Source organism: Miscanthus floridulus, chromosome 14, assembly GCF_019320115.1.
Source record: "Miscanthus floridulus cultivar M001 chromosome 14, ASM1932011v1, whole genome shotgun sequence".
Taxonomy (NCBI): Eukaryota; Viridiplantae; Streptophyta; class Magnoliopsida; order Poales; family Poaceae; genus Miscanthus; species Miscanthus floridulus.
Window position 1 is genome coordinate 77,088,146 of NC_089593.1, and position 11,535 is coordinate 77,099,680.

The window sequence follows — 11,535 nt, forward strand, 5'->3', positions numbered from 1 at the left end:
TTTGTACAGTACAAGACATCGGAAGAGGGTGAGGAACGGGTGAGATGGAACCAAGAGAATGCCTGACAGAAGGTATACCACCATGGCATGGGATCAGGTGGCTACGCGACTGCCATTCCCAAGTGGGAAAAATGGAAGCGGACATTCTTGCCAAGGGTATCACACCAGAATCACTCAATTGGTCCAAACGCGCGAAGAATTGGTTTTTCGCTCATGGGGGAAGACTAGACCTAGAGACCGGGAAGCTGGTTCATGGCAAAAAACTCGAAAGAGCAACACAAAGATTTTCTTATGCTCTACAAGCTAAAGCTATTGGTGCGTTTAGGCCCAATAGAGAGAAGGATGAACTGACGTATGCCATCGGAACTGCTGAACACATTGGCCGAACGAGAGGTTTAGGACGGAACATTTCTTGGGAGCATGGTTTCCCTAACGACAAAGATACCTACAGAAGCCGGCAGAGAAGGAAGGGTGAGGAAGCAGCGCGGATCAGCAGGTTGGAGGAATATGTTCGTGAGTCACGGGAGGCGTTGCTTCAAGCATAGGAACGCGAAAAAGACATGCAAGCTAGAATGCAGGATGAAATCATAAAGCAAGTGCAAATAGCAATGAGTGCCCAAAGGCAGGCATCAGATCCAGGAATCAACATTAATATTAGCCCTCCTGATCAGTTGAAAAGCAACTGCGCTTCCACGGAGTTGACAAATCAAGATGACGCAATGCTACATTTCCCCGTGGATGACATCACTGCACCGTTTACATCATGTGAGCTACATATTCCAAAAGGAAATGCCACAATCATGGTGGCTCTCGATGTTTTTTCTCCTCTAGATCCTACCAAGACACCAAGAATTCATAGGGCAATAATACCACCTAGATATGTTAGCGTCTCAGTGGATAGAGTTAACAAAGGTTTTAGTGATCTAGCTCTTGACATTCCAGGAGGTGATGGGGAGAAGACTCTAGGAGAAGCAGAGAAGACATTCATACTATGGCGCAAGCGCTACATCATTATTCCCGGGGTCTCTAGTCCACCGCCGTTTCCTCAATTGCCAGACAATAGGTGCGGACAAAAGTGAACGAAACAATGTTTTCACTAATTTTCTATTGACATGCATGATTAATAATAACAATTTCTTATACCTAATTATTCTTTTTTGTACTCACACAGCAGGGCCTCTGCCAACCTAAGTCCAATTATTCAATCTCCAAACCATCATAGTGCTCCGGGCAATCAGGTGGCAACGCTGCCACCGCCGCCACCTCCAAGGAGGTCTCCAACGCCTCTAAAGAGGTCTCCAACGGCTGCCCCGCCTCCCTTGATGACCAAGAAGCAGCCAGCTCCTATAAGGTTCGCCCCACAAACGAAGCCGTTGGCCCACCAGCCGGCAAAGAAGAAAGCCTCCTCTAATCCAGTTATTCCCTAAAAACTGTCTTACGAGAAAAGTGAAAAGGAATTAAATGCTGTAGTACAAAAAGATGTGAACAGTTTCTTCGAAAAAGTAAGAAAGCAACGAGAAGCGAGGGAGAACCCGGAGAAACCATACTTCTACCTACCTCCAGATCTTCTAAGAAAGAAGGTGGACCAGAAAAAGCGGGAATCTCAAAAGACGCTGCCAAAATCGGAATACGACCGCTCTCTCACCAAGTCATTTGAGGCGGCGCAGAAAAAGACTAGAGCAGGGAAAGGTGTTGCACAACTCGGACAACAATCGCAACAATCAGTCCCCCCTCTTGTCATTCCTAATGAATATGGTTCAAACTTAGACTTACTGGACGTCGATTTTGAGGACCTGACTCGGTTTTACGAGGATACCGGCTTGGACCTTGCCCAAGTGCTCACTGAAGGACCATCTGCTCCGAAAGTGGATCCTTGGAAGAAATTTGAACATGGAAATAGTCTATACAACCCTGAGGCCTTAGGTGAACTGGGTACGCAAATGTACCTGCTAAACAAGTGGTACATGGCGGCGTGTGAACAGGGAGAGACCTTTGTTTCTGTCAGAGTTAGAAACCAACATTACTTCCGTGGCGATGACGTTATATATGTCGAGTTTTCAGAATTACACCAACTATGCCACCTGGACTCTCTCGACAAAAGTCTCATTAGCTGCTATTGTCTGTAAGTGTGATTATTTTCTACTATTAAAGTATATATATATAAAGCTACACGTATATATATAAATTATATATCCTCACACTATATTTTTATATATGCAGATATGAGATGACAGAACTCAGAAAGAGAAAGGATAATGATGTTGGTTTCATTGATCCAAATGTCGTATTCAAACACCCTAATCCCCCGCCTCAATGGAAAGATGAACTCGAGAAAAATCTCATGAGGTTCTTAGTGAACCAACAAAACAAGGACATACTCTTCCCCTACAACTTCAAGTGAGTGTTAAATAATTAATGTCGATCATATGGACATTTGTTCAATTATTTGCTTACTAGCTAAGCTATCTCCCATATATATATATATATATATGTTGACTCTAGTTAATGTCGATCATATTTGTGTATAAAAACATATGCAACAATCGCTGGATATTGATGGTCATCGATATGATCAATAGTCGGTTGAGCATCTTAGACTCGTTAAGAAAAGAGCAAACAGAGTACCAAGACATGATAGATATTATCCAAGGGTAATTTGGTCTCTCTAGCAACTATATATACCCCGATCTCTTAACTGCAATAATTATTAAAGGCTAAATTGATTTTTTATTTTATTGGGCGCAGTGTTTGGAAAAGTTTCATTGAGGACCACCACATAAAACATTGCAAAGCGCCACTGGATGTAATCGCACACAAAGTAAGTACTAGCTACATTTATATATATATAATTCAATTAACACCATGCATGCTTTCAATTCACCGGATCTTTTTTCTCATAAAAGTGGGCTCTGAGACAAGAACAGGGGAACAACTACTGCGGATACTATGTTTGCGAGTTCATCATGGCATACGCAAAAAGAACTCCTGAAGAGATCCTCAAAGTACGTTATATAAATATATTCATATATTCACAATTTCTTTTATTGCTCATATATATAAGTAATCACGTGACCAACACACACACACACACATATATATATATATATATATATATATATATATATATATATATATATATATATATATATATATATATATATATTAATACTTTTTCTTTAACTTTTATTGAAGACTCTATGGTTGAAGGAAAAAGTCATACGACGTGACCAACTGAAAGCAATTCAAGAGACCATAGCAGGATTTCTTAATGACCAGGTCTTAAACCCCACCGGCGAGTTCTACAATGACGTGAACGAAACATGCAAGCCAAACTAGATGGAGTGAATTTGTTATCCCAAGGATATGATAGAATATACAATGCAAGCTTTATTTGTAATATATATATACATATTATATGTACATAAAATAACGTACAATATATGTATATGCATGTAATATATACGTTAGTTTCATACTTTAGTTTGTATAAAATGTTCGAACATTATAAACGTGTAGAATACGTATATTATTAGCAGCGTAGAATGCGTATTCAAAAACCTATTCGAAAACCAAAACAAATCATCAATTGAAAATAGAAACAAAAAAAAGAAAAAAAAAGAAAACCTTTAGTCCCAGTTGGTAATACCAACCGGGACTAAAGGACCGGCCTACGTGGCCAGACCGGGAACCAACCGGGACTAAAGATGGACCTTTAGTCCCGGACGAGAAACCGGGACTAAAGAAGGGGCTCTTTAATCCCGCATTTGTGCTCCCGGTTGGAAAACCGGGACTGAAGAGGTTTCCCAACCGGGACTAAAGCTCGTTTCTGTACTAGTGCTAGTTGCCAGCCGACAAGGATATGGTGTGACTCACACTTATATGTATCCTGTTGGCTGTTGACATATGTACAGGCAGTAACCTATAGCAGTGACGCTGAATCACACACCACAGTACATGTTCTGCATTACAGGCACAAGAGAGCAAAAACAATACATGCTGTGAAACAACGCATTACATTACATTACGATCTAGTTGTTTTTTTTTGGCAATCTTGCTGCTAACACAATAACCTGAGATCCTGAGAATGAAATCAGATCAACGCTGAGCTACTAGGATACCGAAGGCGAAGATTGTTGATCCTGGGATATGATGAGCAGGACCACCATACCAATATTCACCATGATCCGTTCCAGGGATAACACTGTTGTGGTGGAAGGGCCTGCTGAGCAGAAGCAGATGCCACTGAGGCGTCATTGGTGGGGGCCAAGGGAGCTTGCATCTGGCTCTGTGTGCTCCCTTGACCTGATCTTGGGGTACCTGTATTAGACCAATGTAAACAAGGGATTAGCTGCTGCTTGTAAAGTAAAAGAAAGATAAGAATAATAAAATGCGCACTGCAATCAGTATTTCAATATTCTTCATCATGTTCACAAAAATTCAAGTTCTTGGTGATTAGCAGAAAATTCCCTTATCCTTTTCAGAATGTTTTTGTTTTACCAAATCAACAAATTTATATTTCGGAGCTGCCCTGGTATAGGCTTGTCCACTTAATTGAGACCGAGAGAGGTGTGAAAGAAGAGAGAATGAGGTTTTTAATTGACCTTGGAAGAGATACCAAATTTATATCTGAGTTTAGTACCGGCGGTACCCAAATTTGGTACCTACGGTACCAATTTTCAGTGGTACCTTCTAGGCACCTTTGGTTGTGTGTGGTTGCAGAGGCCAGAAACAATTCCATTTTCTAAAAAAGGTACCTTTCCTGCTTTCCAAGGATGGTGAGAAGGCTTGAGACATACCAGGGATTATAGGTTGCTGTGGTGGTAACGCTGTATTGATGTGACCACAAGTTGATCCATCTAAGGTGCCATTGCTTAACCAGAAAAACTGACTTTGGATTTCCACAAGATCCAAGCCTGGTGTCACTGCAACAGAAAAAGGAGGAAAGGAAGCAAAGGGATGATGACTTGCAAGATAGGCAGTTCTGTGCCAGGTGTTTGGCCTGAAGATAACTTGTATTACAAAATAGCCGTACCGTAGTTGTTAATGCCTGCTTGGTGCTGGAGAAATGTCAATTCGACAACTTCGGGGGAGACGAATTGACTTATATTAGTCGCACCTCCAAGGGTGTCTTGATCTTGACACGGGGCATTAGTGAAAGCCAAGAACTGCCCCTGACCAGCAGGTGGGTTCCCTTGATCTGCTATGTCTAAAGACCAGAGCATTAGAAGTTGCTATGCAAGGCAGCTTGTGCAGAAACTAAAACAGTTTCAGGACTGAAACAGGTACAGTACCTCGGTAGTCATATGTGCAGAGGTGATCAGCAGTGGAGGAACTAGGTTCAGGATCATTATTGTTTGCATTTGCACGTAACAAATCATTGTGCTGATCATGGCTCAAGCCTTCAAGTGGTACAACTGGAACACTTCCACCTGAAAGAAGATTTTCTGTATCAGGGTATTGCATAGTAATATACTGCATGTCTCCATATCAGGGCCCCTTGGATCGCACAACATAGTGCGTTTTGATGATCTGCAAACACAGCACTCTGCAGAAAAGGAAACAATCACAGGACTGAAACAAGCACCTTGATAGTTATGCATGCTGGGGTGATCAGGAATGGAGGAGCTGGGAACTGGGTCATTGTATGCATTCGGACAAGATGACTCAGTCGGATCATGGCTCAATCTTTCAGCTGCTGCCGTACCTAACAATTCAAAGAAAAATCGTGAGTATCAGGGTACCATCAAATTCTGTATGTCTGCAGTATAAGAAGAGAAGTAACCAGTATTCCCTAACCATGAACAGATGCGAGGCGAACAGAACAGTTTGGCTGCTCACTTGGCATATAGGATGGGCCAGCACCAATGCTAGTATATTTATCCACATGAATTGGGTTTGGAGAGTTGTCTGTCATTACATGATCCTCAGGGAGCTTATCAACTTCAGCATATGCGCCCTCTATCAGCTGGTCCACTAACTCCTACAGCCAAATTAAACATACACACTACATATTCACTTGGATGAAGAAAGTGGCGAACGAGTCTAATATGTTGACATGAAAACTTGTACCCGTTCAGCAGAACTAAACTTGTCATTGAGAGTGTAAGGACGACCAAAAAATTCTGCCCCAACAAGATAGTGCACACAGTTGAAGAAAAGCTTCACATTTTTCTCTGTGCAAATAAATAACTTCAGCTTGTGCCTGCCTTCGAGAGAGCACTCTTTAGCGTGCTTTGTCATTTTCTTCCAGGGCTTGTGCTCCATGTTTACATTGAGAATCTACATACCGAGGAATGGCAATGATGTGATGTAAATAAACTGATTGAGAGTTATGAAAGAAAATGTTTGAGATTTGATAAAAAAAAAATGTTGAGTTTACTTTGGCGAGGTTACAAGGGTCCTTATTTAAAGCCTTTAAAAACTGTTCCACAGTAAAGATGTTCTTCTTCTCCAGCCTTTCGGCATAAACTTTGGCAATCTCCTCCAGACGATGCACGCTATCATTTAGTTTTGGAGGATGACTCTTTTCATTTGCTGTAAAAAGAAACGAAAATGGGAAAACTTGCTGTTAGCCTGCAGTCACACATCAATCAAAGAGCAATCGAGTGCATGCTATGAATCTTGTTGGACCGTCGTTGTATGTCATAAATGGTCTTCCAACTTTGCCATGCAACAATAAGATCGATATGGCAACAAACCTACATTTGTTTCTGCGATCCTGCACAACCACAGGGTTCATGACGGCTTGTTGAACCTGGAGACCCGATACCTCACCCTCACAAACTCTTGCCCCAATGATGAACTTCCCGCCGCGAGCCTTGCACGACCCTTCTGTAAATTGGATGCTACCAAGATCGCACTTTCCATTCTTAAGCTGGGCTTTTGTTCCTTCACCTGCCAACACATTTCCGTTTCCATCACGCGAATGTGCTCTATGCTTATTGAACTTCTTTGGAGTCCAACTCTTTGGGGAAGCATGAGGAAAGTCGCCCTCAAGGGCGAAGATCTCAATTTGCAGGTTTGAAAGCCCGCCTGATTCGATCATCTTGTCTCCATTAAATATGCCAACCTTAATGGCTGTATTGCTCTCAGATTTTATCTCATCGTCATGGTAGACGGGAGTCTTCAGTCCATTTGAGGAAGCGCAGCCGAATGCTGGTGTTTTCACAATTGCCTTGAGCAGTGGCCAATCCTGCAGGTTCAGCACTGGTGCCTTCCTGGTTTTCCTCTTGGCTGAAACAAAAAACAAGACAGAATAACAAATTGGGGTTTAGTTACTTGAAAAGTTTGAACGTTTGTACCACCAGGATGGACAGAAAAGAAGGCCCCATACGTGAATTGCTCATCATTGAGGAGGTTATTAGAGGGCCGTGTTATATTATCCTGCATTAGGTGCAAGAAGTAGCAACAATAAATGAAGAGTGTCTGCCAAATCAAAAGGAAGAAAACAACAAAACAATGATCTTGTTTTGACACTCATGATCAAATTTGGGCAAGCAACAACCAACAAAGAATCTCAACAGAAATACTAGTGAGCAAGCATGTAAATATGGAAATAAGGCCAGACCACTTTGACGGTGAGATCCTGAATCCGCTCCTCGATTCTTTCCAGTTTCCTGCACCCAAATTGCCAGTCAACCCCCTAACCCCAAATTTCAGGGGTTCTGTAGTAAAAACACCGAAGGAAAAAGGGAAATGGAGTAGATGGATCACCTAAACACGGGATTGATGAAACGACAAATCTGGTCCCCAACCTGTCCAATCATATGAGTAGCAGATACAGTAAGTCTCAGTCAAGTAACCAAGCATGGAATGCTTTCATAATGACACAACTCTGATAGTTGATAGAGATGAAAATGAAACACATGTAGGGAAAAAAACAGCAATAATCATCATCATACTTAGAAGTTCCTATAAATAAACTGCAAGGAGGCGAGCAGAAAGTCAGCAATTAGAAGAAACACTCTCCCAATATTTCCGATATATCCTGTTTATCTGTAGGTGCCGATAAGAAATAATCTATCTTTTTCATATAAATTTTGCTTAAATTTGTTTGAATTTACTTAAATATAAGTTGAATTTTATTTAAATTTGGCCCGATATTTCCTGTTTATTATCCTGATTATCCATGACCCTCGGTAAATTTTGTTTTCCAACAATGAAAACCCTATTCATGGGTCGGATTGAATTGGTACGACGTACTAGTACAAGTACATCCACAGCAGGAAAATGGAAGCAAACCAAGCAGGGGAAGGATGGTAATGCATTGCTCTCACCACGCGACCGATCTGCGAGAGGGAGATGGGGACCCTGTCCGTGCTCCGACCCTTCCTGCACGAGCGCGACATGCAACATCAGAGAGAGAGAGGGAGACACAGAGAAGGCACGCACGGTCGTTTCAAGAAGAGGACAACGAGGACGATGGCGAGGAAGTGCTTCGGCGACGGCGGCAGCGGCAGCTCGGGGCTGTTCCTGCTGGGAGCCGGTCCCGCCCGCTGGCGCTTCTCCGGAGGCAGAGGCGGCGGCGGCGCACCGCCGTCGCCGACCGCCACGAGCAGCGCCCTCTTGGGAGCCATTGGCCGGACCCGGACCCTCCCTCGCAGCCTGGTCAATCTCTCTCCCTGCTCCTCTGCTCTCTGGCTCCTCCTCAAGTCCTGGCCGCCGCCGCCGCGTCGGAGGGGACAGAGGAGCAAAAGCCGAGCCGCGCAGCAGCCAGCAAGCAATACGGAGCAGTTAACCAACCAAGTGGAAGTTCACTAGTGCTGTGCCGTTAACTAGGCCCTTGTTTAGTTTCACCCCAACTTCCAAAAAGTTGCTACAGTATCTGTCACATCGAATGTTTGCGGCCCGTGCATGGAGCATTAAATGTAGACGAAAAGAAAAACTAATTGCACAGTTTGGTGGGAAATTGCGAGACGAACATTTTGAGCCTAATTGGTCCATATTTAAACACTATTTGCCAAATAAAAACGAACATGCTACAGTAGCCCCAAAATCCAAAATCATGGAACTAAACAAGGGCTAGGTATAAAATCTCCGCGGGGCTCCGCTCCACGAATGAGAGCGAGGGACAAATACGACAACCTATGCATAGTACTAGGTACTAGGGTCTAGGGACCATGGAGATAAAAGAAATGCGCAAAGGTATGAATCTCCATTGTCACTCTTTGGATCCTTTGTGGCAGGAGAGTCACGTCACACACTTGTCTCTCCAAGGGTATGTTTGAAACTGACGTCTGTTTAAATTCAGGGTTAAAGTTTAGTGATGTCACATCAGGTGAGTGTTCGGATAGTAATAATAACATAAATTACACAAGTCCTAGGACCCATTGCATTTCCTTGGGAAAGAGGATAGCCTGCGTATATATAAGCGCGTTACATTTGAACTTGCCGATCTTTTTTGATCGAATTATTGCATTTGAACTTGTGAACTGGCAGTGCCAGAGTATTCAAAAGATAACTTACCACTTGCTCTCGGGTTTAGCCAAAGCCAAAGGAGGCGACGACCGAGGGCGACCGAATTTTTTATTTTTAGCCCTTTTTTGAAAAAATTTCACAAATATGTCCCTAGAGAAAAGATTTTAAAATCTGGACCCTTAGCTCGACGCCGAGCTTACACTGCTCGGCGCCAGCGTCCCTGGCGCCGAGCTCTTGGGCTCGAAGCACACATGGCGATGACATGGCAGGAAGCTCGGCGCCAGTCACCCTAGCGCTAAGCTCGGTGTCGTAGCTCCTGGCGCCGAGCTCGGCGTCGAGCTTGTGTTTTAACCCCGACCCCAACCTTCCTGCCCAAGCCTTTTTCCTCTTCTTTCTCCTCCCTCTCGGGTTTTTCTCCCCACTTCGCCCTACCTCACGAATCGGCATATTTAACCTTGAAAACTTTGATTTGATCCGTAGATCTTCGAGAGCAAGGTATCCTCGCTCCCCTCCTAGTTTTTTTCTCATCGATTCGGTATATATTAGTCGGATTTTTCAACCTAAGAATCGTCATGACTTAGGGTTTCATATAATTTTTAATATTTATATTAAACCTAGGTAACCGCAGCGCATGTTGTTATGTTTTATGGGTTCATTGTTGTGCATAACATTGGAAACCCTAGGTTTATTGTTTAATGTTAATTGCTTTCGGTTCTTAGAACGAAATTGGTTGTATTGCAGTTATGGTTCTCATTGGCATTAATTTGTGATGTTTTGATTTTTGTTTGTTAAATTCCATCCGTTTTGTTGGATGCAAGAAATGTATCGGGAGGAGTTTTGGCGAAAACGGGGTCGTCCTTGAGAATTATACCTCGACGCGTCTAGCAAAGATGCCTCCGTCCCTCCTGACCTCCCTATCCCTAATTGTGACTATGGTTTTCCGGCCCACGTGTTTCAATTGAAACATCTGGACACAGCGGCGCGTTACTTCTACACATGCAGTCGTTTTAATGTAAGAAATTATTTCCACTGTCTTTTTTTCTTTATTTGTGTAAGTATGCTACTAATATTTTGTTGGAATCTCATTGTATAGGACCATGAGAGGTGTTTTTTTTCTTTTAGTGGATCGACGGTGCAGACAAGTTTGACCCTAGGTACCTCCTTTTCGACAATTGGTTTAGAGGGAGACATCCACATGACCACTTCAAGTGGTGGGTTGCACCCCCCCTAACCCCCCGCCAATGATGGCTAAGAAGAAGCACCTAGCCGTAGTTAGATGACTCGAGGAACCTCCTCTGTGCGAATGCGGAGATCGAGCTATGATAAACCCTAAGAATACTTTGGAGTTTGTGTGTCCGAACAAACACGAAGTAAGTGGGAAGTGTATCTGTTTAAATATTTAGCTCTATATGTGTGTGTACTAATGTCACCTTATTTAGGTGTTTTCAATGGCGAAGTGTCGTTTCAAGGAGTGGTTGTATGGTCCTAAAAACCAATGGCCGGAAGAACCACGAAAGGTTAAGGAAAAGAAGAAAGAAAGGGTAATTTACAAAGCACCTCCTGTCATGTGCGAATGTGGTGTTAAATCCAACTATGGTCTAGTCCCTTCGGAGCTTGGAATAGGCTATTATTGCGGCTATATGGTTGACTATGATGAGGTTCGTTATTTTTGCGGTAAACATAAAATCGTATTTTGTTTGTTTTGCTAAGACATATATGATATAATTTTTCGTTTGAACAGAACACTAGGAAATGCAGGTGGGAATGTTATGATGGTCAAGCTAAGTTCTTGGATGAACTCAAGGGGAGGCAAGTAATTGCACGGAAGTGGGGATATGGACCTGAGTACGTCAACCTATTCGTTAAACATCACAAATAAAAGATGCGTGAGTTTGCTAGATAGCGCGGTATTTGTAACCTGATCGATGTTGGGCTCGACAAATGGGGATTGGAGAGACGGATGACATTAGAGGAGTAGAGGACAAGGAAGGAGGCAAAGGAGGAGACAAGAGTACAGATGCATGTCTTGAACGAGCATGCTGTTGCATTATGTGCTAGTGAGTGCTTGAAAGGCTTTTTTTTTCGTTGCCTGATTTTAAATGTAATATAATCACATTG

General features: G+C 42.9%; 1 pseudogene; it reads right to left on the minus strand.

The window, feature by feature from the left end:
• Positions 1 to 3,825: 3,825 nt before the first annotated feature.
• Positions 3,826 to 8,727, minus strand: LOC136505176 (uncharacterized; annotated as a pseudogene).
• Positions 8,728 to 11,535: the final 2,808 nt, after the last annotated feature.